General features: G+C 32.2%; 1 pseudogene; it reads right to left on the minus strand.

Moving 5' to 3' along the window:
- Positions 1-2,697: 2,697 nt before the first annotated feature.
- Positions 2,698-27,135, minus strand: LOC143073769 (uncharacterized; annotated as a pseudogene).

The raw sequence follows: 27,135 nt of genomic DNA on the forward strand, positions 1-27,135 counted from the left end.
ATGTTACATACAATGATATAGAAGCTACGATTTTTCGTTAGAGTAATATTTAACATTCTTAAAAAGTCCCTTTTGTAGATATCAAGGCGATCAGAAAATCGCAAAAAAATCATTTGAAATGTGTTTTTCTGACACTGTACGCAGACAAATACCCCCAAAATGGGTCTTAAATGCAGTTTAATCTTATCAAAATATATGCAAGGTGTGTTTATTATTAATATTCTGAATCACAAATCCGACAAGCTTTCATTAAAACCATTACAAATTGAAATTTCCATTAGAAATAAAAAAGTTAGCATGGGTGTACTGAAAATTCGACATTTTTTGAAAACGACCCATATGATGCAGACTTAACTGTATCTGTTGTATGTTGTATCCTTTATCTTCGAGGGGATAGACTCGTTCAACATAGTCACCAAATTTTGAACTATTTATTGAGATAACATTATCTATATAGCGGAAAGTAAAGTTAATGGCTATTTCTAACTTCTTATCTTTCTTCCTAAGAAGTTCCTGTATGAAACCAGTCTCATAATAATAAAGAAACAAATCGACCAGAAGAGGGACACAATTGGTTCCAATTGGAATGCCGACAGACTGTTTAAAAACACGTCTTCCAAACGTAACAAATATGATGTCAATCAAGAAATCAAGCATCTTGATAATGTCAGTTTCAGAGAATTGTTTTTGAATCAGAGTGATTCTTCACAAAGTAGGATTTATCCCTCCCTAAGACAAGATACTTGTATCTACTTTGGCCGATTTTTTGAATGAACCAAAGCAATACCAATTCTTCCAATTTGTCTATTAGTTTGGAATGGTGAATACTTGAGTAAAGTGTAGAAAAGTAAAAATGTGTTAATACTATTGCTAAATGAAAGAGCCTTAGATAAGATGCATAGTTTTTCAACAACAATTGTGCTCGTGAAAGTATTGCGTGACTGGAGGAGTTACGACATACGATACATCGTTGTCACTATTTATCCTTTTGTATAATTGGAATAGACACACTAGAACCTTAATTAACAATAAAAGTGCTAATCATTTAAATAATATAATTGAATAATTCAAAACTAAATTTCCGGGAAAAACCTCTGTTATAGATTTTTCTATTATATTGTAACGTAAGTCAGTCCAATACACATTTAAAATGTCAATGAAACATGTTCCACTACTGATGATTCAGTAATATATTTCCTGTTTCCATTCTATATTCGAACTATTTACTAGAACAATGTCAACGCAAATAACGAAATTCAAAGGCTCCGTAGTTTAATGGTCTAATGCTCATTTAAATAATTTGAATCAATAAACTGGTTTTGAATTTCGGTGAATTTACGTGATTGCTCAATACACCTTACTTCTGGTGTATGGATTCGAAGAAAAAAAAAACATAGACAATTAAAAAAAATCGTTATCAGATATTGCGACAAAGACCATTTTAATAAAGATATTTAAAATATTCCTGGAGTGTTAAAACGTATTGGAAGTCATGGATAGGCGACGCTCCTTTGAATCTCTGTTAACAGTTATCATTTTTGTCTGTATATTACACTATACCATTATAATCTTATCCAACAGAAGTTTCTTATTCATTAAAATGGCCTTTCGAAAACTTAACTGTTATGTATAATCCATACCGTTCCCTTTTCACTAATTACCGTTACAAATATAAGTTTTTTTGAAAGGAATATGATTTAAATTTTAAATTAGTTGTTCTTTCACGATGATATATATGACATAAGTATTATTTCCAAGCGACCAAAAATTGTGTTTAGAGCCTAAACACTTTCCTAAACACGTTTATGAAATCGATATTTGACATGTTTTAAATCTAAACATGTTTAATATTTAATGTGCTAACAGCCTAAACGTGTCAAGCTATCAAATGCTTAGACTGTAAACATGTTTATCTGTAAAGCGTTTAGACAAGAAACATGTTTAGGTAACAAGTGCTAGGACTGTAAACATGTTTAGTTTTGAAGTGTTTTATCTGGAAACATGTTTAGCTGTGAAGTGTTTTGAATGTAAACATGTTTAGTCCATAAAGGGTCGTGATGAAACATGTTTTCTCGCTGCATTGAAGACCAATTGCTGGCCTTTGGCTGTTGTCTGCTCTTTGGTCGGGTTGTTGTCTCTGACACATTCTCCATTTTCATTCTCAATTCTATTATCATTTTAGTGTGAAAAGCCGTTTCTTCGTTAGGCCTCAATGAAACTAATTTTCTGCAAGGCTAGACTGTAAACCGTATGATAACTCACAATTAAACATGTTTTCGTGCCATCACAAAAAGAAGCCAATTCATCAAACTAAGAAACTTGAACTTTCATATCAAATTGAATGTGACCAAAACCTTTTGAGATCTCAATGAGTTTTTTTCTTTACTTCAATTAACGTCATTTGACTATTGCATTTTTTCTTCATTTCAAATATTCGTAAAATAGTAAACATGGTAAATGCCATGGTTTAGAAGTTTTTGAAATGAAATTATCATTGTACTAAGTCTGGCTTTAAAATCATAATTACAACATATAAAACAAAGGAATTTATGTTATCATTTATTTCCAGTTAATCATTGAACACAATCAAACATTAACTCATAAATTCATAACAAGGTACATTTACATAATATTGAACAGTCCTACAGTTGTACCCCAGCTCTACAACAAAACAATTTGAAAATGTCAGGCATGTTTTCATCTTACAAGAGCTTCTCCTTTCTTAGTACCCAACTGCTGGTCACTGGCCTGAAATATAGACAAAAAATGATAAGCAACTGAGAAGAATTAATCTAGAAAGATAAGTAAACGAACTACAACACCAAAAAGTAAAGCCATGATTTAAGATCCAGATAACAACATGAAGACCGGGGTATAAAAGCATAGATTTATATAACTTTTTTTCATGCATAAAATTATTCATTTGATCAAATATATATTGCCATTTTTTAAAATCAAATACACTTCTGATTCTTACCTAAGTGTATATCTATAAATAAATAAAAAATAAAAATAATGTGTTGTAAAAGAATAAGAAGTAAATGCACACTCATGTAATCCCACATACAAAATCATATCATTTGACAAGGATGAGATTTTGGAGAATCATAAGTCCTTTATGGCTTCAATGAACATTACATTTAACAACAAATCAAAGGACTCACCTTATTTTATTGGATACATTCTTTCCGTAGTGGTATTAACCATATATGGATTCTAAAAAACTCTAAATACCTTCTGGATAATTTTAAATCTCGATCTTTTCTGAAATTAGTTCTATCAAAACTTTTGATTTTTCAACATTCCTAAGGTGAAATAAAAAAATCGTTTACAAGAAATAATTTACAATGATTTTCAATACAAAAATTGTAGCATGTGCTATACATTTATTACTTTGTAATACCATACGGCATATTTTGTTAATAGTGATAAAAAAGGTAAACCATGCTACACAGAGGAACAAGTGATCAGTATGTTGGAGTTTCTTTTTGCCAACTTATTTGTTGAATTTGGAGGTATACTTTTGCAACAAATAGTCAGCTTTCCTACGAGAACAAAATGTGTGCCTCTCTTTGCCGACGCGACCTATTTGATATTTTGATTATATTGATATGAATCGGAGTTTCTTCAGAGAAGCAAGATAATTTAATTTCACATTCAGAAATATTGATGAGGTTCTTTCAATTAAAAACTCAAATTTTCTGATTGGGTTCCATTAATATATCCCTCAGAACTACAAATTAAAGTAAACAGACACAGCTTCCTCCGTCCCATTTTTGGACTTATATCTCGAATATCTCAATATTGACCAGTTCAAGTCTGATCTTTTCCATGCATATATGCTAGTTCCCATTTCATAAGTAATCCAGCTTGCAACGTTTTTAACTGGTTATCAAAAACTAATTCTCAATACAAGTAACACTAATCACCGAAATATTAAGTTTAAATATTATACCAGACAATGGGCTAAATGCGAAAAAAGACGTATATACTCTTTCTGAATTGTTCTAGAAGTGAGGTCATTGAGGCAGATCAGAATAAAAAGACTAAATTGTGTTATTAATACGCATGCTTCATCAAACTTTGAGGACCCAAATGTTTTTATGCATCTGTCCTACCTAGGTAAAAAAATATGTTATCCCCAGGTAAAGCCACGAACATTATATATTTGCTACGTAAACTTATTAAATTTCCCTTTTGTTGCAGAATATTTATTTTTATCCTGTTTGTGGCTAAAATCTTTACTTATTACTAGCCCTTACTAGGTCAGAATATTAATCTTTCTATTCCGCCTGCTCCAATTTCCCCGAAATCCGACTGGTCGTCCGTTCAAGTCAACTGTCCAATAAAGGAACTAAGTATCAAAACTTCACTTGGAAACATTATAATGCCACCACGACACCATAACCAAAGATGAAATTTTGAATAATCATTGGTTTGTTCCAAGTTCCTTAAGAATTTCTACCAAAGATGAAGAACTGGATCTTTCTTTACTTAATTAGATACCTAAATAACATCAGTGTCCTGACAACACTATATAGCTGGGTCTTCCAAGTGCGCCACGAAATCTCTTTTAAATCTAGTTATAAGAAAACAAAGTCAGGCTTCATATTTATTGTGCAACTATCTACTCTAGTGACGTTGTGAATCAGATGTGGATACTTAATAATTCCAAAGGTCTGTTAGATTACAATGCAAGTAGTACACTTCACATGTGAATTTTCTACACGTCGCTGAAGTCCAATTCAAAACTCAAAGACACATAGCAGAAATTGGTCTTAATTTGTTTCACTTACTTAGAAGATATAAACAACGTCATGTTTATAGGAGGGACACATTATACTTTCGAAACAACGCTCTTATTCAAACAAAATATACAATGGAACTGATTTTATTAATATGCGTAACTTCTTCATTGACATCATAACTGTTACAATGGGTGGACACGTTTTTCAACCGACAATTGGCATTCTCATTTGAACCAAATGTGACTCCCGTCTTGCTGACTGGTTTCTTTATTTATATGAGGTAGTCTTCATACAAGACTTTTTTTTCTTTTAGACGGAACGCATAGCTATCGTTATGCTTTACTATCTTATTCCGATATATAGATGATATCCGTTCACTAGATAATTCAAACGTTGGTTACTATAATGAACACATCGAACTGAAAATTAATGATACAATAGATACTGTTACAGTGAAGTCTGCCTTATATTTTGATTAAATATAGAAAAAGTTGAAAATTATACTTAAAGACAAAAGAGATGATATCAGCTTCCCAATTGTGATCTTTCTCTTTCTACATAGCAACATTCTTGTATCGCCTGCATATGAAGTATATATGTCTTCGAGTTTATACAATATTTCAGATTTTGCATTTATATCATGAGTTCTCTGATAAGAGGATACTGCTTACAAGATAGCTATACAATTAATATTTAACATTAGTGAATTGAAGCCATTCCTTCAAAAATTTTGTGACGTCATCAGGGGTTGGTTAACCACTTTGAAGTATTAGTTTCACAGAAGACGACGGATGTTTTCCAGTCAATGTAACCACACTCCCGTCTTCTTTTCTGCGAAGAATACACGAGCTTCTACTTCCACGAGAAACACAACAAGTAACAAATTTGCAGTATGATCTTCTAACGCTTTCGAGGGACATGAGATCACCCTCAGGTTTTGCTGGGGTTTGTGTTGCTTAGGCTTTAGTTTTCCATATTATCTTTTGTATTATGTTTTTGTGGTTTTTCGGTGTTTTGTCATCGACCTATTGGTTTGAATATCCATTTGGTATATTTCGCCTTTCATTTAAAAATATATATGTAACAATACAGTTTATAATTAAATACCTAGTCTCTTAGCCTTAGTACTAGGACCTGCTTTATTAAGTAACTTTTACATTTTCATTATGTCTGATTTATATTCATGGACAGAAATTATATTTTATTTTTGCATATCTTTCAAATCAATATTTTTTTGGGCATAATTTAAATTAAAAGCGTCTATATTTTCCAGAAACATTCTGCTGGTGCATATTTAACTTTTTATAGTTATAGTTATTTATTGCTCAGTTATATTTAAATCGCATAATAACATTCTTAAAACATTTTCATGTTACTATAGGGTTGTGTTCCAGTTTATACGAAACCGCTGTTTTAACTGTAAATTTTACATTGCGACATGGGACAAATCATGACATATTGACTTCATTCATTATTGAACAACGGTTAAAATTAATCTATTCATAAAGTTCTTTCTACCCGATATGATTCACGGATGCCTTAATTGTCTTTTTTCCAATATTGGTGATTCATAATTATAATATTACTCATGGCAGTAATTAAGTTAATAACGATGGAGTCATGAATTGTTGTTCGAATAAGGACAAAAGATATTAAGGGACTGCACCATAGATAAAAAAGATGACATGCGATAAAGTGTATTCGGTGATGCAATCATTTAAGTGTTTTTGTAATTATGACTTCAATTTTAACTGTTTTTTTTTAAGAAACTTTGAGGACTTTCCAGTGCATTTCAGTAGACCAAGTACTTGTTGTCAAGGTTTTTCGAGATTAAAAGGCACATATTTCCCATATGCTTCTATTTCCTTTACCAATACTTTCTGCAGTCTATAAGCAAAAGTAGATGCAGAGCAAACTAAAACAAGTCAGTAAGAAAAATGTTGATCATTTAGAAAATAATGCAAAAAAAAAAAAAAAAAAGACGCATAATGCCAAAACAACAAAACAATAAATAAAATAGCAACACGTCCCACAAATTAAGACTGTATGTATTTTAAGGTTTCAGTTCATTTGATCGATGCTGAACTCTCATAATTTCAAATAGTGTACGATTTTAATGTGCATGATGCACAACATTAATGTGGAAGACTTTTTAAAACGAGTTTTAAACAAATATTTCATGTTTTAAGCTATGATTCATTCAGTTTCATGATACATATTAATACAAGCTAATAATCATTGAATTATCATGAAACTCTAACTGTAAAGTATATTTGTTTTATCAACATTACTAGTACACGAAAGACAACTCGGATTATTTTCAGTTCTTTCATCGAATTTTCGAGTTACCTCCCATGTTTCATTATTTTCGTATTATTAAAGTAATTCCATAACTAACGTGATTATACAATATACGGTTAAAATCATAACCTGTCATTAAAACTTTAGATAATTCATTTCAGTCATAAGAAAACAACCAACCAGCAAACAGTTAAAGTGAATTGATTATTTTTTATCATTTTAAAAATAATAGTCAGACATGACCGGTCAGTTTGAGTTTTAAAAGTCAAGTTGCGAGTTAATAAAATTCATGTTGTGAGTTACAAACTTCGAGTTTAAATGTTTTATAGTCGAGTTGAGAGTTGAAAAGTTGACTTACGAGTAACAAAAAGAATTACAAAAGTCGAGTTTCGAAGTCGCATTGCGAATTTATTAAACCTTATATCATTGGTAAAAAGCGGTCCGTCATTTTAAATTTTTTGAATACGAGCCTTTCGGTTTTCTACTGAAAATTAACTCTGCTTGTGCTGCAATCTATTTTGTAATAGAAAGATTTAACAGAGGAAATTTTAAAAAATATAAGAAGTGCTACTGGGTTTGTGATACCATTGGAGAGGGAATCTTTACATCAGTGGCATCGGCCAAGGGGTTCAAAATAAACATATCAAAGAAAACACGTTTATAATTTTGTACTTCAGACCCGATTTTGGTCATAATTTTGGGCAACTGTAATTTACCGATGTCCAAATGGATGCGAAAGATACTAAAGGAACATCCAAACTCGTAAATAAACTGATAAGGACATGGTTAAAAAGAAAAAAAAAAGGAGAAAAAAAAACCAACCAATATATAAGTTATTTTTAACAAGTGCTTTCTGTATGACAGTTGTTGTCCATTCGTATGTTGTGTTTTAGCGTTTGATTTTGCCAATGGATTATGGACTTTCCGTTTTGAATTTTCCTCGGAGATAAGTACTTTTTTTGATTGAACTTTTTTCTATTAAACTTTTTTCTTTACGTATGATTTCAAAACAAATACTTACAGCCGTTACTCTTTCGGATTTTCAAAAATAAAATTTGATGTTTATACAGATTGCAATTGTAATTAAAATTTGCTCCAACAATGGATTCAGATCGGCATGTTTAACACAGTATAAGATTTTTTTTGTCCGTAGCGTAGTGAAAGCAAATTAAGATACTTTTATTTTTTCATAAAAACATAATTGTACGTTGGTCTTTTGATGCACACAATTTTCTCATTAGCAATCTCACGACAACTCCTTTTCATTTGTAAAGGCGATTGACTTAGTTCTGTAGATTGATATTAAAAAAGAATTCATGCTTGAAAAGATGAAATATTTTTTTTTAATTATTAAAGAATTTCTTAACTTTCCCAGGTAGAAGTACATTAATTTTACTTGAAAGATTTATCTTAACTTTATTTAAGCTGGAAAGTGAAAAAAGAAGAATAAAGCTGATTGTACTAAACTAATGTTTGCATATTGCACGCGGTATTTTTTTTTATACCGGATTTGTTAAAATGTCTACTACTTTGAAATAAAAAAATAAAAACAAAACAACAACAAAAAAAGTAAAATCACAAAAAATACTGAACTTGGAGGAAAATCTAATCGGAAAGTCCATAATCACATGGCAAAATCAAATAACAAAACCCATCAAAAACGAATGAACAAGAACTGTCATATTCCTGACTTGGTACAGGCATTTTCAAATGTAGAAAATGGTGGATTAAACCTGGTTTTATTGCGCTAACCCTCTCACTTTGATGACAGTCTCATCAAATTCCGTTATATTTACAATGATGCGTAAACTAAACAGACATAATAAATAAAAAGCGGGAAATACCATAAGCTATCAATGCTAGTTTAAATGCATATTCTTGATTATTTCTAATTCATATAAAAAAATGTCTTTATAAGTTTAAAATTGTGTTAGCCGGTTGCTGTGTGTCTCATTGTCATATGGCCCTTATTCTTCATCAAAGTGTAATTAAAAATCGCTACCATATTTCGTCCATATCAAAAGTAGAGACAAAAACATACTTATGCGAAATTTATTTACCGATGTTCAAAAAGTGGCAAAAGATACTAAAAGGGACATCCAAACTCATAATTTGTAAATAATCTGACAATGTCATGGTGAAATGAAAATATAAAAAAGCTGTACACAATACCTAGCAAAGAAATCTCAAGACTGGGCAACATAAGCCCTACAAAAAAAAAAAACAAACTAGGAGGTGTTCGCGAGAGGTAAGCAGATCTTGCTCTAAAATTTCTCATGTAAAAACACACCTGGTGATCAGGATGATTAGGTTGATCACATTCTTAAAAAAAGAAGACGAGATTGTGCTAACGACAATTGGAGCATATGAGTCGTCATCTGTGACAAAGATATTCAATAACGGGCAACTAACTCGCGATGGTGTCTGTAAAATTTTCGAAGGGATGATTTCAACTTTACAACTTGAAATTTTTGTTTTAAAAGCTTTGAGCAGTTACCTTTTATCATGGAAATTTTGAATAGGAAATGCAAGTCCTGGACCATTGTATCTACTGGGAGATATATACTCCATATGCATGCGCTACTGGAATGTTTCTACGTAGAAAGGGAAACTTTACAAATGAGAAGCCTAAAGCATCTCTTTTGCTGTAAAGATGTAATTCAACAGACCCTTATTGTCAATTTCGAAACTTAATTCAAGACATGAGGCAGACAGTAAATGTAGATGTTGTATCCTTTATCGCAAATGCGATTGGATAGATGCGTTCAACATAGTAACACAAGTTTGAAATATTAGTGCGAAAACATCATTTTTATAGCGGAAAGAGATGTTTAATGGTAATGCTAATTTCTTTCTATCTTCCTAAGGATGTAACGTATGTAGTCAGCTTCATGTACTTCGGAAAAAAGTCGACAAGAAGAGGTGCAGTCATATTGCATGGGAATGTCGATTGAAAAACACGTCTATCAAACCTAACAAATGCCTTGTCAATCAAGAAATCAAACATCTTGATTAAGTCAATCTCAAAGAGTGTTTTGTTCGAATTAGAGTGATTTATCCCACATAGTCAATTTATTACTCTCTAAAACAGGATACTAGTATCAGAGATGTAATACCCATAGTGGATACTTGTATCATAGATGTTATACCCATAGTGGATACTTGTATCATAGATGTAATACCCATAGTGGATACTTGTATCATAGATGTTATACCCATAGTGGATACTTGTATCATAGATGTAATACCCATAGTGGATACTTGTATCATAGATGTAATGCCCATAGTGGGTATTACACCATAGTGGGTATTACACCATAGTGGGTATAACATCTATGCTTGTATCTACATTGACCATAATTTTTAATGAGGCAAAACAGAACCGACCTTTTCAATAAGCCTTTTAGTTGAAATGGGAAATACGTATACATGTAAAGTTTAGAAAAGTCAAATGTTTTGATACCAAGATGAAAGAGTCTTAGATTGTAACTACTAAGAATGATATTCATATCCAGTTCACGTCAACTCGAAAATAGTTAGTTGCACGAAGTCCGGTTTTGATTGCTGATTCAGTTTTTAGCAAAGTTTTCGTGAAGCGTTTGGAAGACCCAATAATATAACGTTGTTCGTAAGGACACAGTTATATCTATATCTTTGGTTTAATTCCAAAGGAACATATAACAGACCTATTATGATCTAGGATGTTTTCCTTGTAAGTGATACTATATGTTATAAATCTCATAATGTATCAAGAAGATTTGTATAGGTAAAAAGAACTGAGGGAAAAACAATATTCACCTTGCAACATCACCTCGAAAACAAAAAAAAAAAAAAAAAGACTGCTGTACTATTGAAGTAGGAGCTAATAGAGACTATTTTTTCAGACCTCTGGTCGCATAGTGACACACTAACTGAATTAAATAATAATACTATTCAATGGGATACATTTCAGATTGAAAGTCACCAAGGATACCCGGATAACAGCGTTAGTCAAATTTGTTATAAGACGAAAGAAGAAAATAAACATTGACCAAAGCACGTATGTAATGAAAAAAAAAGCAATTGTCGATTTGAAGAAAAATTTCATATTCAAACAGAATTAATACTGGTATTTATGATGAGTTTGTTCTAATAGCTAAAATAGAAATATCTTTGTTTTATATTTATTGTGTTATGATGACAATCATATGCGTTCCATTATTTTGTAAGATCATTGTTACCAGACTCCTATATATTCCCATATATCAAAACAATTTCCAATAGTTTGCAAATAGATTTGTCGCTCTTTGCACGTTGAAGGCTTAGTATTACTTAATAGGGATTGACATGTTTACATATCTGTTATATAATGATATATCATCATAATATTTAAATCACAATGTCATTCAATTTTCAATACTGTTTAGGTAACATTGGTTTCAGAATTAGAAATATCTTGAAAATTATTAAAACTTACAATTAATGGTTTGTCCAGTAGTTTAGAAGCACGGGACTGATATGAAATATCATGTATGCGGTTATTTTAGAAAATGTTGTTCCGAGAATGCTTGCATTATTCAACTACCAAGGCGGTTCTATTCCTCGGGACAGATAGCGTGCTCATTAACCTTCCAGAAAGAACTCTCCTGAAATCGGTCTCTATTTTCTTACCAACTTATACTATTTAGTTCGGCGTTTAGGTCACCTAATTTCTATCAAGTTTAAACTAAAATTGAGAAAGGAAATGGGGAATGTGTCAAAGCGAAAACAAACCCGACAATAGAACAGACAACAGCCGAAGGCCACCAATGGGTCTTCAATGTAGCGAGAAACTATCGCACCCGTATGCGTCCTTCAGCTGGCCCCTTAAAAATATGTATACTAGTACAGTGATAATGGACGTCATACTAAACTCCGAATTATACACAAGAAACTAAAATTAAAAATCATACAAGACTTACAAAGGCTGGTTACTTAGTTTTTGTAAATGAAAGTTTACCAAAAAGGTTAACTTAATCTTAACTGTTTTCATTTTCCTCTCTTATCTGCTTCTTGAAAGTTTAACATGTATATATATATTATGCATTGCAGGAACTTAATTCTCCTTATGAAAAAATAATCTGTTTAGTAATTTTCAAGAAGAACCCTGTTACAAATAATCCCGCAATATGAAAAAGCAAAAGTCAACCGAATGTAGTTGACAATTCCGCAGTTGACGGTAAGAATGCTACGCAATCGCATTTGTCTTTTCGGAATGATTCGACTGTTTGATTTTGCATATTTCACTAGTATTGCATTTAAATGAAAAACAAAACATAATCTTTATATAAAAAAAAATGAATAGCACAATTGAGATTGTAGATCTTGCACTGCCATCACAACCATTAAATAACAGAAAGACACAAACGAAAACAATTTGAACAGATCAGATCAGATCAGTAATAAATAAAGGCAACAGTATTGAATGAATGAATCTTTATTGCATTAGCAACACCATTGCTTTAGCATAATACATATATACATATATGACAAATATGACAGAATACAGAGAACAATTAAATAAATTAAATAAAGTAGTATACTACTGTTCGAAAGTCATGAAGAGATTGAGAGAAAATAAATCCGGGTTACAAACTAAAACCGAGGGACACATCAACTATAAGAGAAAAACAACGAAACAACAGAAACACCAAAGTGCAACAAAAACCCAAATGACAATGCAACACACATAAAAACGAACTATAAAAAAACAACTGCTATTTTCCTCACTTGGTACAGGACATTTTAAGAAAACAACTATCAAAGAATGCTTACTATTGATAAAAGCAAAATCAGAGTACTTAACCTGTTGATACAGCACCAACAAGAGGTCCTTCATTGTAAAATTGGTAGAGTTTCGGAACCTCGAAGGAAGTATCATACAACATCCGCATAAACATTACAGGATGACCTAATATAGTGCAATGCTAAGAGAAGATTATGAATGAAGAAAAACAAAAGAAAATTACATTTTAACTCGATATTAACGAAATCCTGTTAATTCGAAATATGACATCTCGCAAGTTCAATATTTTCCGTTCGTTATTGTGTAACTGTATGCAATGAAAATTCTGCTTTCAGAAGTTTTTCAGAGTAGTGAAACTATTGTATATATATATTCAGAAAAAAAGTTATCGACAATCCTTCTTTAAGAATGGTTATAAACAGAAATGTATGGTATTAATATATGTCCATAATTGCCCCTAGCAAATCCCAGTGCTGTTCCACTGATAAAATCACAGGTTATTATAAACAGCTTTCCTATAATACACTTCTCAATATAGATTTATACATCTGAGCATTCAATTAAGTTGCTTTTATAACATCATTAAAGAGGTATTACATAATTCAGAAGTAAAGTGATATAGCAGCATACAGAAATGTAATTAATGTTTACTTAATATAAAGACAAAATCCGTTAAGTCCATTATAGTTCTCAAGCAAAGCACATTGATTACTGTTATACACTAGAGACTAATAAACCTCTTTTATACAATAAACAAGAAAATGACCACGAAACATTTCCCGGATTTAGAAAGCAGTTTTTTTAGCAGAAGATTAAATTCTTATCCATATATCATAGTTGGTGTTGCCAAGCTTTTATTTTGTTTGTTGTGTTTTGTATACTGTTATTTGTATTTTGGTGGTTTGTCGTCATGGTGTTGTCAGGTTGTGTTCGACATAGGAGTTTAAATGTTCCTTGTTATCAAAAGAATGTCAATGTACAAGTTATGTTTGAAAAATACTATTACAAACACCCACGAAAACCAATAAAAATGTACAGCTACCATTTTGGATATTGTCCCACGGGCTTTTCAGACCAGTTCGCACTAATCCCTCTAATCAGTCTTTACCTATAGTTTTGAGACCTTTTCAGACCAGTTCGCACTAATCCCTCTAATCAGTCTATACCTATAGTTTTCCGACCTTTTCAGACCTTTTTAGACTTTTTCAGACCAGTTCGCACCTTTTCAGACCAGTTCGCACTAATCCCTCTAATCAGTCTATACCTATTATAGTTTTCCGACTTTTTCAGACCTTTTTAGATTTTTCAGACCAGTTCGCACCTTTTCAGACCTTTTCAGACCAGTTCGCACTAATCCCTCTAATCAGTCTATACCTATAGTTTTCAGACCTTTTCAGACCAGTTCGCACTTATCCCTCCAATCAGTCTATACCTATAGGTTCTTATACCTATACCAAATCAGTTGCAACTAAATTTTCAATTACAAACACGTATTGCAGGATGTCAATATTGACGACTTCAAATATAAACCTGATCGCCCCTGTGATAGTTAACCATTCAGATATAATCAAGCTGACCACGCTATTACTGGTGACCTGAACTTTGTCAATACCACTTTTCTGCGAAATGTGTTATCCAAATGCCCGAAATACTGTGAGCCTTAATCCATCTATTGGAAACAGATATTCAAAATGCGGATGGATTCAATCGAAGATTCTGTCAGGCAATGGTTGAAAGGGTGAAAATGAAGACTCATTTTGACAGACATTATAATTTTAAAAAAATGAAAAGGTCTATGAATGTTCGTCGATCTATATAGCACCCAAATACTGCTTAGAACCAATTCTAGCTCCATGACAGGTATGTTGTTGACCTCAAAGATAAGTCCCCGAACAATATCTTTTTGTGTGAAAATCACAGTACATACGCTGCTTAAAAAATAAGTTAGGTATATATAGTTAATTTTGAAACTCAACATACCGGTATACACGCACTACTCTCACCAAGAAAGAAATCCTGAATAATCAAAGGTCTGTTTTCTATGTTACTTTGGAATTTCATCCAAAGAAGGACTAGATCTTCTTTCAATATATTCAATACATAAATTATATAAAAAAGAGGGACGAAAGATACCAGAGGGAGAGCCAAACTCATAGATCGAAAAACAAACTGACAACACCATGGCAAAAAGCAAAAAGACAAACAGAAAAATAATAGTACAGAATACATGACATATACGTGCGCTCACAAGCAACGTTATGCTCTAAATGCTACACGAAATTTCTGTTTTGACTATTAACTTTAATGATATCAACAATCAAGGCCGGGCTTCAAAGTCACTCTTAACTACTTACTCTATGGGTGGCGTGTATCAGATGTAGATACCTATATATAAAGATTCAAAAGATCTATAAAAGTACATACTAGTACAATCGAAATATCTTTCCTCTTGCAATAGTATTAAACATTTGACTCTTCCACCCTTTATACACCTGTTTTTCTAATTTGCAATTTGAAAAACAAAATGTTCCTGCTTTATGTCATGAGAAAGTGGCAACATACATGTTTGTAGATACAATTATTGTCTTAGAGAGGGACAAATCTTTGTACGTTGTTAAAACAATACTGTATCAAATAAATAAATCTCTGAAACTGACATTGTCAAGAGGCTTCATTTATTGATTGACACTACATTTGATACGTTTAGAGGACGTGTTTTGTCAAGAACTAGTCGATATTTCCATAGTAAGCAACTGTTCAACTCTTCTTGATGATATATGGAAAATTAACAAGGTTTAAAAGAGAGACGAAAGATACCAGAGGGGCATTCAAACTCATAGATCGAAAATAAACTGAGAAAACCATGACTAAAAAAGAAAAAGACAAACAGACAAACAATAGTACACAAGACACAACATTGAAAAACTTTGTGCTAAACAACACGAACCCCGCCAAACACTGGAGGTGATTCCATGTGCTTTAAACTGTCCTAACGAAATACCATGTACACAGAAGTAAAACAAACACGACACAGCGGTTCATCATAATAATAATTGTGTCTTAAAACTTTGAAGAATATTATCATCATATATGGGTAAGTGGTTCATGAAGGACAATGCATGTATTTTCCACTACGTACTTTCATTGATAATACCCTCACAATTGATCTGTTGCATGCTTAATTTTCTTATTTCTATTTTTTACGAACTTGATTATAGTCAAGCAGGATAAGCACGAATCCTCCATTTGTTTTTGATAGTCAAATGACCGAATCACGACTGCCATAGACAGAGGGGTTATGGTAACATATATTGTCATATCAGTAATGTCTGCTTCTGACATTACTGTACTAATTATACCATATTACACGTAGGAGCTTATCATGGACGGACAGTACAAAACTATATTTTACTGCTCCGACTTTTTATCTTTTACTAAGAGGGTTGGGTTTACCAATTTGAAACCTCTAATCTTGTGTTTGGATTATTTTTTTATACGATTAAAAGAAATTTGTTACTTTTTTGCTACAATGTAGCTTTTAAAAAAAAAAGGCATGACTGATTCTAACTGACGACTTTGTGAGATTAATAATTGCAATAGTAAAGTGGCTGGTATTAAATATTTGATTTTAGAACTGTAGGTTATAAAGAATCGTTTGTTATCAAATTGAAATTCCCCTACTATGATTATTCCATAAATCTATGTCAGCAAAAGTAGACAATTAAGTTTCTAAAATATTTTGTGATATTTTTGAAACTTTTATCATTTCAGACTTTGCTGCGAGGAAATTTTGGAGAAAATTGAATATAATGATTCCAATGCCAATGGCACTATTGATAATAAAGAATATCGAATTCATATCATAAACACTGAATGTTGTGTAAATCTTAATTATAATTTTAGAAGTAAATCATTTTTGTCATCAATGTTGCCTATTATCACATGTGCTCAGGCACATCAATGATTTATTTACCGTACTAATTTGATTGGCGTTTGTTGTATATTTGAATTTATCAGCAAAGAGAACACATCAAACTATAAAATATCGATGCAATGCATTTTGAAAAGGTTACCAAAGCAAGCTTTTATTTCATTATCGTGCTTAAGACACTTTTATCGTAATGTAGTAATGGTGCAAATTTGCCCTTCGTCATTAAATTACTAAAAGATCAATATTAGAAAGCCTTGAGCACTTCGGTATGTTTCATTGTTTTCGAATAAACCTTGAATTTTTTTCTTTCACAGAAAACTTGCGTCATAGAACCTATTCAGAACCAATATATAGAGTATCCATTACTAGTTTTACTAGTATGTCATACCTGCGACCGTCAGTATTATGCGTTCAAACTTCAGTTAATTTCGTCAAAATTTGAATGGTAAATGCATATTTTAAATACATCTAAATCAGGTTTATTAGTTCGACATTTTTTATCAGACTAAACTGACCCCAAGTAAATGAAGCTGAGTCATATGATTGTAGGGAACTTTGTAGCTGAGATGGTCTTGAGATCTGTACTCGAGTATACATGTTTTGTAAGACTTAATTTATACTGGTGTGTAAACTGAATAAAAGAAGGGTACAATCACATGTACTAAATTAGATGTTTCGATATACCATGAAATTAGAATTGTTGGTAATTTGTTATCTTTGATCCTAAATCTGACGTTCATTCATTACATACAACAATGTACCAGAACAGGTTAAAAAAAAAATACAAAAAAACAAAATGTTAAAATATTGACGAAACTCGAATTTCAGTTTTACACGAGGAAAACTTCTAATTGTATTTGCCAATAGACTATATATATGTTGATAGCAAAAGTAGAAAGATATGAATTGTACAAGTTTTGAACTTTCATTGTTGCTGCAATATTATCATAAAAATGACATTAAAGTACTGTTAAAATGACTTCCTTTAAACGGTATCGTACTTTCATATAACATGTATCTAAAGTCGATCCCTAAAATAGTGTTAAAATACTCAACTTCTTATACTGATTCTGTCTGTTAGGCTGCATATCTGAAACAAATGAGTCTTGAATTCGAGATCAATGACTTGGGTTTATAATTGGCTAAGGAGTAAAATCAAAGCAACAGAAAGTATGGTGAATATTCGAATTCTGTGAAAATGTTTCGTTATTCTTATTAGTAAATGAAATGGCTAACAAATAATGATATAGACAAATGTACAATCAGGGACAAACAAAAAAAAAAGGTTAATTAACAATTCAGCTTGAACCAAAGTTGAATGAGAAAAAAATCGAAACTGGCAGATAAGGAAATCACTGCTTTGCTTTAAAATCCGGCATAATTGTCTCGAGATTGCTCACATATTATGTCTTTATTCCCATGGGCCCAAAACAAATAATTATCAGTCGTAGACCCGGAAAAAAAAGAGATGTAAACATAACTATGCAATTAGTTCAACAAACATCAAACTGACAAGCGCAATGTAATTTGTCTAAACTGAGAATTATTGGACCTCTAATCTAATAAATTATTGAAGTATCTGTTACTTCACTAACAGGCATGTTTGATTTATGGCGTTTAAGTAACAGATGTCTTGCAAGATTGTGTTCATTGTTTACGCCATTATAGTTTCGGATTCCGTCTATATATTGTACCCAGTTTCGTAAATATAAAGCTAAACATTTTAAATGGTTATTTTAATTTGTAGGATCAAATATGCCAGGAAGTGGATCAAATAAAGTCGCAGTTTTGAGGCCAAACCAGTCAATTTATATGCATAAAGTGTCATAAGTATAAGTTGCTACCAATAAATAAATAGCTTGTGTTTTACTATATCTGGAATGTCGAACAATATTTTGCTATTGAATCTATAAGGTCTAGTTTATGCAAAACTGAAACTGTATCAATTGTTTTGTTAGTCGATGTTTCAATTGACATTTTACGTGACTAGTTATGAAAGTTACCAGGATTATGATTTAATACACCAGTGACGCATTTCGTCTACATAAGACTCATCCGAGACGCTCAGATCAAAAAAGTTATAAAGCCAAACAAGTACAAAGCTGTAGAGCATTGAGGACCAAAAATTCCAAAAGGTTGTGCCAAATACGGCTAAGGTAAAAGGTAACATTACAAAAATACTGAAGACCGAGAAAAATTCAATTGGAAATTCCCTAATCACATGGCAAAATCAAATGACAAAACACATAAAAAACGAATGGACAACAACTGTCATATTCCTAAATTGGTACAGGCATTTTCAAATGCAGAACCTGGTTTAATAGCGCTAAATCTCTCACTTGTACGACAGTGTCATAAAATTCCGTTATATTTACAACGATGCGTGAACAAAGCAGACAATAAATAAAATAGTCAAGATATGGGTACAGCAGTCATCACTGAGTTACAATTTTAAAAGAAACAAGTTTACAAAAAAACATCTATCAAATTAAAAACACATTCATTGCTTCGCGTGTCTGACGTCAGAAAATGTAAATTATACATGGATTAAGAAAACCCTTAATTTTTCGAACAAATCCATTGTTTTTTTAAACCGGAAATTCATTAAAAAAATTTTTTTTAAATGACCATATAATTGATATTCAGAAGTTGCATTTCTGTTATGGTGTTATACCTGATATTAGTCTTTAATGGCAGCGTGATGCTAGCCGTCGATGACAGTTCTTATAGTGTATGAAAACATCGCTTCAAATGAAAGAGTATACAGTTTTAATTATGTTTTTCCATTTTTTACATAATATAGAGCAGTATTAAGAGCAACTATAATAGCTGTATATATGGTAGTTTCTTGATATAAGGTGCCTGATCATCTGATTATGTCGTTCATTGCGACAGAGTGATTGTCTACTTTCTTGTTAGTTCATTGTCTTAAACATTTATCTTAAAATTGCATGCACCGAAACGAAACTGTTAGTTAACAACATTAGTGGGTATAGTTTCGACAGCTTTATCCAAAACGTAATTAATCTTGTTCTTCATATTTTTCATACTTTCTCCAATTTTTCGGGATGCTTTATAAAAGAAATAGAGAGTATATAAAGCAAATTGCATTTTATATAACATTTAGTAGTGGTTGGTTCAGTTAATCTTTATCATGTTTTTTCTTCTAATTGGTTACAACAAATTTTATCAAAATCAAAGTTAGTTTGATCCTCCCTTAGGCCAGTCATAAAACTTTAACAAACAGCTGTAAAAATGAAAAAATAACGTCAGAATCTGTGTCTCACTAATTACATGAAAGGACACCCCCATAAAAAATAATCAGGAAAGACAGTGAATACATTTATCTAAATAAAGGCAACAGTGTTATACCACTGTTCGAAAGTCAGAAATCGATTGACCCAGAGAGAAAACAAAATTCGGGTTACAAAGTAAAACCAAGGGAAACACATAAAATATAAGAGGAAAACAACTACACAACAGAAACACTGAAGTGCAACAACAAACAAAAATTGGATCGAGTAGATATTGTAGATTATAAATGTTACAATAAGTTTTCTTTAAAACAGTCAACTACAAAATGCAATCTTTATTTTTATGAAATGAAGGAGGGTTTTAAAAGCGTGCCCCCATATAACTTATGAATGAGCTCCTTACATTTCATTTACGAATCCTACAGAATATTGGGAACTATATTCGTTTTACAAACTTGTCGTCGATTATTCTCTCTCGACAATATGTAAACAACTCTTTATTATATCAATGTATAATCACATCAGCAGCTCAAAATTTGGCCTCAGACGTGTTTCCCGATTAGTCGACTCTAATATGCCTTCTAAATATATAGTATTTACAGGTGCAAGAAACATTTCTGGTAATTACTTGTATTATATAACTGTTATAACGTTATTTAGGCGACTGATTAGATGTGGTCGAGTACAACATCAGCATGTGCCCTCTTGTATCATGGGTGATCAGGAAATAATTACGGATTGGCTTCTTTGATATGATTGAATTTAAGTATTGACTTGATGCAAAGAGCTACACCAAGACCATGAATTCTTACTCAGAGGAGGGAATGGTACTTCAATAAGAATTCCTATAAGAAGAAGAAGAGAAGTATTTTACTGAAGAAATTGTAGCTGTCAAGCCGTGCGCAATCGTTCAAGATTATTAGAACAAGTAGTAAACTAAACAGTTACTAACCCGATGTTAGCCGAGATCCGAATTTTGACGCATTCAGGAACATTTTTCTAAAAAAGACTTCGATAGCCAAAACCGAAATTCTGTTGAAAGTTAAACTATGATTTGTCTTTCGGGTATACATAAATTTATTTTTGTGACGGAATTCCTTTGACGTAGATTTTGTCAAAACATGTTAAATTTTCAATCAAAACGCAATGTGTAGAAAAAGAAATACAAGACCAATATCATAAGCTCTCCAAACTTGCAATCCATTATCAGTAAACTTAAAATTATGGAGCATAGAAATCAATGGAATACTTCTAAGTGAGACCTTATCATCATCAGCATTAATAACAGGACTTATCACTTTCACCATGTACTGGCCTCTTTGTTGCGAGTCAATTGCCTGAAAAAAAATAATAAAAGAAATAAAATTTCGCGAAAAGAAGTTATCTTCTTTGGTCCCTACACTAGGTGACATCATATGTATGCTTCCGACGTCAAACATAAACACCAGGCGTTTTCTGGCTTCTGTGCAGCTTCAGAATGTAATAAAATTTTATAAACAGAAGATTTTGAGGTGCAACATGTGAGGTTTTGTTTTGCTTATTATAGTAGAAATTACATGTCAATACATTCAGCAATTCAAAATGTCGGCTTTCTAAGTTACAGACAAGGAGATAGAGAATTTTACGCTAACTGTCATCCAATCAGATCCATTGATACAAAATAATTGCATTAGAATTTGGCATGCACTTGATAGGTTAAATACATTTTGAGTGAATTTTACAAGTCCAAGGACAATAACTCTGCAAAAAAAATCATCAGACTGTAACTTGTCATGGTTATACTATATACCAAATATCAAACCAATATCTTCAAGCATGAAACGTGTGGAAAGCTGGTTTGCTGGACTGACAGACCTCATTCAAGCTTTCTAGGGTTATACTTTGACTTTAATTGCATATCAAATATTCTTAAACTCATTACTATAATTAACATACCAGTTTCATTTGGTGTGCAGTTGTCACATTATTGCCCTCATTTACATATCTTTTTATAGCCGACTTGATATGGGATGCCTTCCTGTCACATGCGCCCTTCCCATCCTGAGCCTCACAAAAATTGTAGGATTTTATTTTCTTGTCTAGCTCTTGATGTAAAGTAGCAATGGTCAATGTACTTTTGTAGCAACCGGCATTATCTGACCATATGTTGACCTTTTTGACAGATGGAATATTTTGAACCACATCGACAAGAATAGCTCCAGTTGTAGCTGCATCTTGAGGGGTTGGTTGTTCAAATATATGCACATGTGTAAGAAATTTCACACTTCCCTCTGATTTTAACATAGTAACAGTGATGTGCCAATTAATGCCTCTCTTTCCAAACCAATCTGTCTAGCCCTCTCTAAACTTTCGCGGTAAAAATTTCATGGCCCAGTCAGCTACCATGAAAGCCTCATTTTCCCCAAGACAGTTCACAACAGCTTGTCTTGCCTTTTCTTGATTTTTTGATCGAAGGATATGACTCTTCCATTCATAGATATCAGCTATTGCTTTTTCAACCTAAAACAAAAACAATTTTGAACTTTTATTTGTAAATTTATAAGAACAAAATACAATAACACTTGTGCTTATGTTCAAGTTCATATTCACCTCATTCTCACAATTATATCTAGAATTTACAGTAGAGGCTCTAAAGAGCCTGTCGCTCATCCTTGGCCTGTGTGCAAGTAGCATATTAAACAAAGGACACATAATATAGAGGAGAATAGAAATGTAGAATTCATGATCAAATTTTGTTTTGGTGATGATAATAACAAAAAAATGCAAAATTTTCTTAAAATTACCAATTCAACTGGTTGCCTGATTTGTCTAAAAATTTCAGGGCGGTTAGATCTTTACTTAATGAATAATTTTACTAATATCAAATTTGCTCTAAATGCTTTGGTCTCAGATATATATACTAGCCAAAAACTGCATTTTACACCTTATGTACTTTTTTTTGCTAAGTTGGTCAGCTTGGTTGGTGGGCTGGGTCATTGGACACAATTTCTATACTAGATACCCAATGATGATTGTGACCAAGTGTGATTTAATTTGGCTCAGTAGTTTTGGAACAGATTTTTGTAAACGTTTGCGGACCACAGACACAGGACGCCAAATAATGAAAAAAGCTCACTTCGTCCTTTAGGCCAGGTGATCTAAAAACCAGAGAAATGTGTAATGTAGGTCAAATTTACATGTTTTGGAAGGATGGTCTCAGACTTGCGGTGCTGCATCTCCTATACCAAGTCGCATACATGTAACTTTTTTCTATATTTAGTACTTGAGAAAAGATTGGATCTATCTACACTAAAACCAAAAACTATCATGAGGAATAAAATTTGATAAGATGTTGTCTCACATCTGTATTAGTCACACAGTAACTTAGTAATGAAGAAGTTGATATTTTATCCTTTGTTTTTCTATGTTGTGATGTTATGCTATTGTTTCAGAAAAAGGGAGAAGGTTTGGATCCATTAAAACGTTTAATCCCGCTGCAAATGTTTGCACCTGTCCTAAGTCAGGAATCTGATGTACAGTAGTTGTCGTTTGTTTATGTAATATACGTGTTTCTCGTTTCTCGTTTTGTTTATATAGATTAGACCGTTGGTTTTCCCGTTTGAATGGTTTTACACTAGTAATTTTGGGCCCTTTATAGCTTGTTGTTCGGTGTGAGCCAAGGCTCCGTGTTGAAGGCCGTACTTTAACCTATAATGGTTTACTTTTTAAATTGTTATTTGGATGGAGAGTTGTCTCATTGGCACTCACACCACATCTTCCTATATCTATAGGACATAACATTTTACCAGAATTTAAGAATACCTTAAAGAGCACAGCTTCAGGATTATCCCAGTGTCTTTCAATTGCATTCTTTGAAATAAAAGATAGTGTTTCATCAACAAAACTACACTGTTGGCATTCATCAGTATGTGAATGGTTATCACATTTTTGGCAGAAGGGTCCTTTTTCTTCACTCAAAGCATACGAACAACAATGGTCTGCTATGGATGATGATGTATTTACATGTAGCTGAAAAAAAAATTAGTTGATTCAATCTTTGGATTGGTTTCTTAAATGATATATATATATATATATAAATATAAAGAATAATATAAAAAAGAAGATGTGGTATGATTGCCAATGAGACAACTATCCACAAAAGACCAAAATGACACAAACATTAACAATTATAGGTCACCATACGGCCTTCAACAATGAGCAAAGCCCATACCGCATATAGTCAGCTATAAAAGCCCTGATAATGGTTGCTTTGAAAGTCATATTCCTATACACCCCCAAAAACTTTGTATTGAGGGGGAGGGGGACAAAAGTACTATATCACCCTTGGCAATTAACCAAAGTAATATGCCAATAAAATGTGTAAACATTTCATAAGGCTCTATTAATTACCCAAATTAGACACAAAACCATAATTTTTATGGATGGATAACAGACCCATAACCTTATAACAATGTACAACCACAAAATATTTTGAAGTCGTATGAAAAAGGGAATATAAAAACTAATAAAAACCTTATAATCTGTTTTTAGGTAATGCTTTGCTACCACCAAATTATCCAGTGTTTTCTTCTTTTCATCCAAGGTTAAATCTAACTGTTCTACAGTTTCTGTGAGATCTGTAAATGCTCGACTTCCCTCAGAAATATAGTAGTCAAGACCCTCCATAGACTGTCTGACTGAAGCACTGCAGTCGGTCAAAATCTTGTACATAGTACTTGTGCCTGCAAATGGAATTAAAATAGTTTAAGAAGAAAAAAAAAGAACACCAATCTTTGACATTATTTCACATGAAGTGTATGTATGTAATGAACATAAATATGAAATGAAGCCTGCTTTGTACTAGTCGGACAAGCTGAACCTGATCTTTAACTTAATGCTACCACACAAGGTAACAGTCTACAGGAAGACATGCCACCCCAAGGCGAGCATGCTACCACCAAAAAGGGCGGTTAAAAATAAAATGTTTTTGGACATTATATTTTAAGGTAATCCAATGAAATGGGATTAGCCAGAAAACCTTAAATTTTGTTAACAAAATGGCTGACGTCATCAGCAAACATACTAAATTCATAAAATTCAAACTGTTAATGCAGAATTGTAATCCAAATGAAATAAATACCTAAACGCTGAATGTTTTCATCCTCACAGAGCTGTGCATACTGCCTGATGATTGTTGCAGGGGCAATACTTCTGATTACATTTGGTGTTTGAATGAGTTCTCCAGTTGAAAGCTGTAATGTTTTTTCTCCAATTGGTAAATCTTTGATCAAGTGGTTTGAAGTAATGAAGTCTAAAAAATGGTCAAGCTGTCCATCATTTATTTTTGAACGAGGAATCTTTGATGTTTGTGCAGGAACACCTAAACCAATATTTTGTGCATGTTTCTTAGCAGAATAAAACTTGTAGTGAGATAATCCTGGTATACTGGCACTGACTTCTGCAAAACTGTAATCATTTGTTGCTATTGATAATAACTGTCTCCTCAACGTTGAGGTGTTTGCAACCATGTATGAGCTGACAATAGCATCCAACAAAGAGCTTGTGGTTTTATTTTTGTCATTTTCTTACTCTCCAAAAAGAGATTTTTTGATGAACTCAGAATCATCAGGACAAATAGTGTTCAGTAGAGCAGTTATACAAGTATTAGCTTTTGATAAATATCTTCTTTTTGTTCTCTCACTTGACTTCTCTAAAGATTCAGTTAGACACTTTACAGGGCTTATGTCACATGTTTCCAAGAATTCATTGAATTTTCCAAGTCTATCAATTCTGATAACAGATGCTTCTGTACCCTGACTATCAGTATTGCAGTAACTTTCAGTTTCAACATAACTGGTTGTTTCCTGACTTGATGATGTGGAAGCATGTACAGCAAACTGAAAATAAATGTTATTTTAAAAATATAAATAAAAATTCACAAATTTTATTAAATGTGTGCCTTTGATTAATACAGACAAAATAATTTTAATGCTATATTTATTTAACATGTCATGTGTTTAATGGGATTTGAAAAATTACTGCTGAAATAACAAATGCATGCTTTTCTTACTATGAAGCTTGTATATAAATTGGAAGTCAATTAATTAACAAATAAAAAAGCTAGAATGTTTACAAATGAAATTCATTAAAAAAAACAATCAAAGGGCAATAACCCCTATAAAATAGGAATTTCCCAAATTTGAACTTGGCCAAGAGATTTTCACTTAAACGCTTGTTTGTAAGTTTAAAGTCAATCAGTTAAGAAATAAAAATTCTTGAGTGCTTACAAATTCAGGCAAACAGAACCCACATTTCCATATATATCCTCTACATTGCACAATAATTTAATTTTGGATGTAAAGTGTCTTCTGACAAATGTCTGATTGGCTGGCATAATTTTGTTATGAGCCTATAGACATAATTTAGTCATTTGACCGTGACGTCATCAACGTTTTTTCATGGTTTTCAATGTTTAAAATGGAATCTGAATGGAATTTAGAATTAAATTATAAGAAATGACTGTAATATTTTTTCTGTCTATTCAAATAACAGAAAAATTTGGTGCACACTGTTAAATAACCTGCCACACGTGTTATTCAGTGTGCACCAAATTTTTTATGTTATTTCTTCAAAGACAGACAAAATATTACAGTCATTTCTTAAATGTGCCAGGAACAAAAGTCAGATTGAATAAACAGCCTTTACAATCAGAGTGATCTCAAATGAACCAAATTATCAAATATGCAGTTAGTACATTGAAAGTTCTTGAAATCTTTTAGTCTTTAGTCATGACGAAAAGGAGATGCTTCATCTTGTTGTATAGGGCTAAGATACGGTCTGTGGTCTCGTTATGTAGCAAAATAAATTCAGAGTAACATTCAACATATAGACAATTTTTTATATAACTTCCTATTCAATAGAATCAATTCAAACATCATTTATTGAAAACATGATGTCATTCCGTTAACGTGGACCCAACCAGCGTAAGGCTGTGAGTGGGCCTACTTTATCGTATCTAGCTTTAATACTGCAAATTTTGATATAAATGAAATTTTCAATGATACTTACATTATATCCACTATTAAGTCGATGAGGTCTGAGATTATACTGTTCTTCATATTGATAGCTACATGTATCACCAAGGTTGTCACTGTTCAT

The sequence above is a fragment of the Mytilus galloprovincialis genome, chromosome 4 (genome assembly GCF_965363235.1).
Source record: "Mytilus galloprovincialis chromosome 4, xbMytGall1.hap1.1, whole genome shotgun sequence".
NCBI classification, from domain to species: domain Eukaryota; kingdom Metazoa; phylum Mollusca; class Bivalvia; order Mytilida; family Mytilidae; genus Mytilus; species Mytilus galloprovincialis.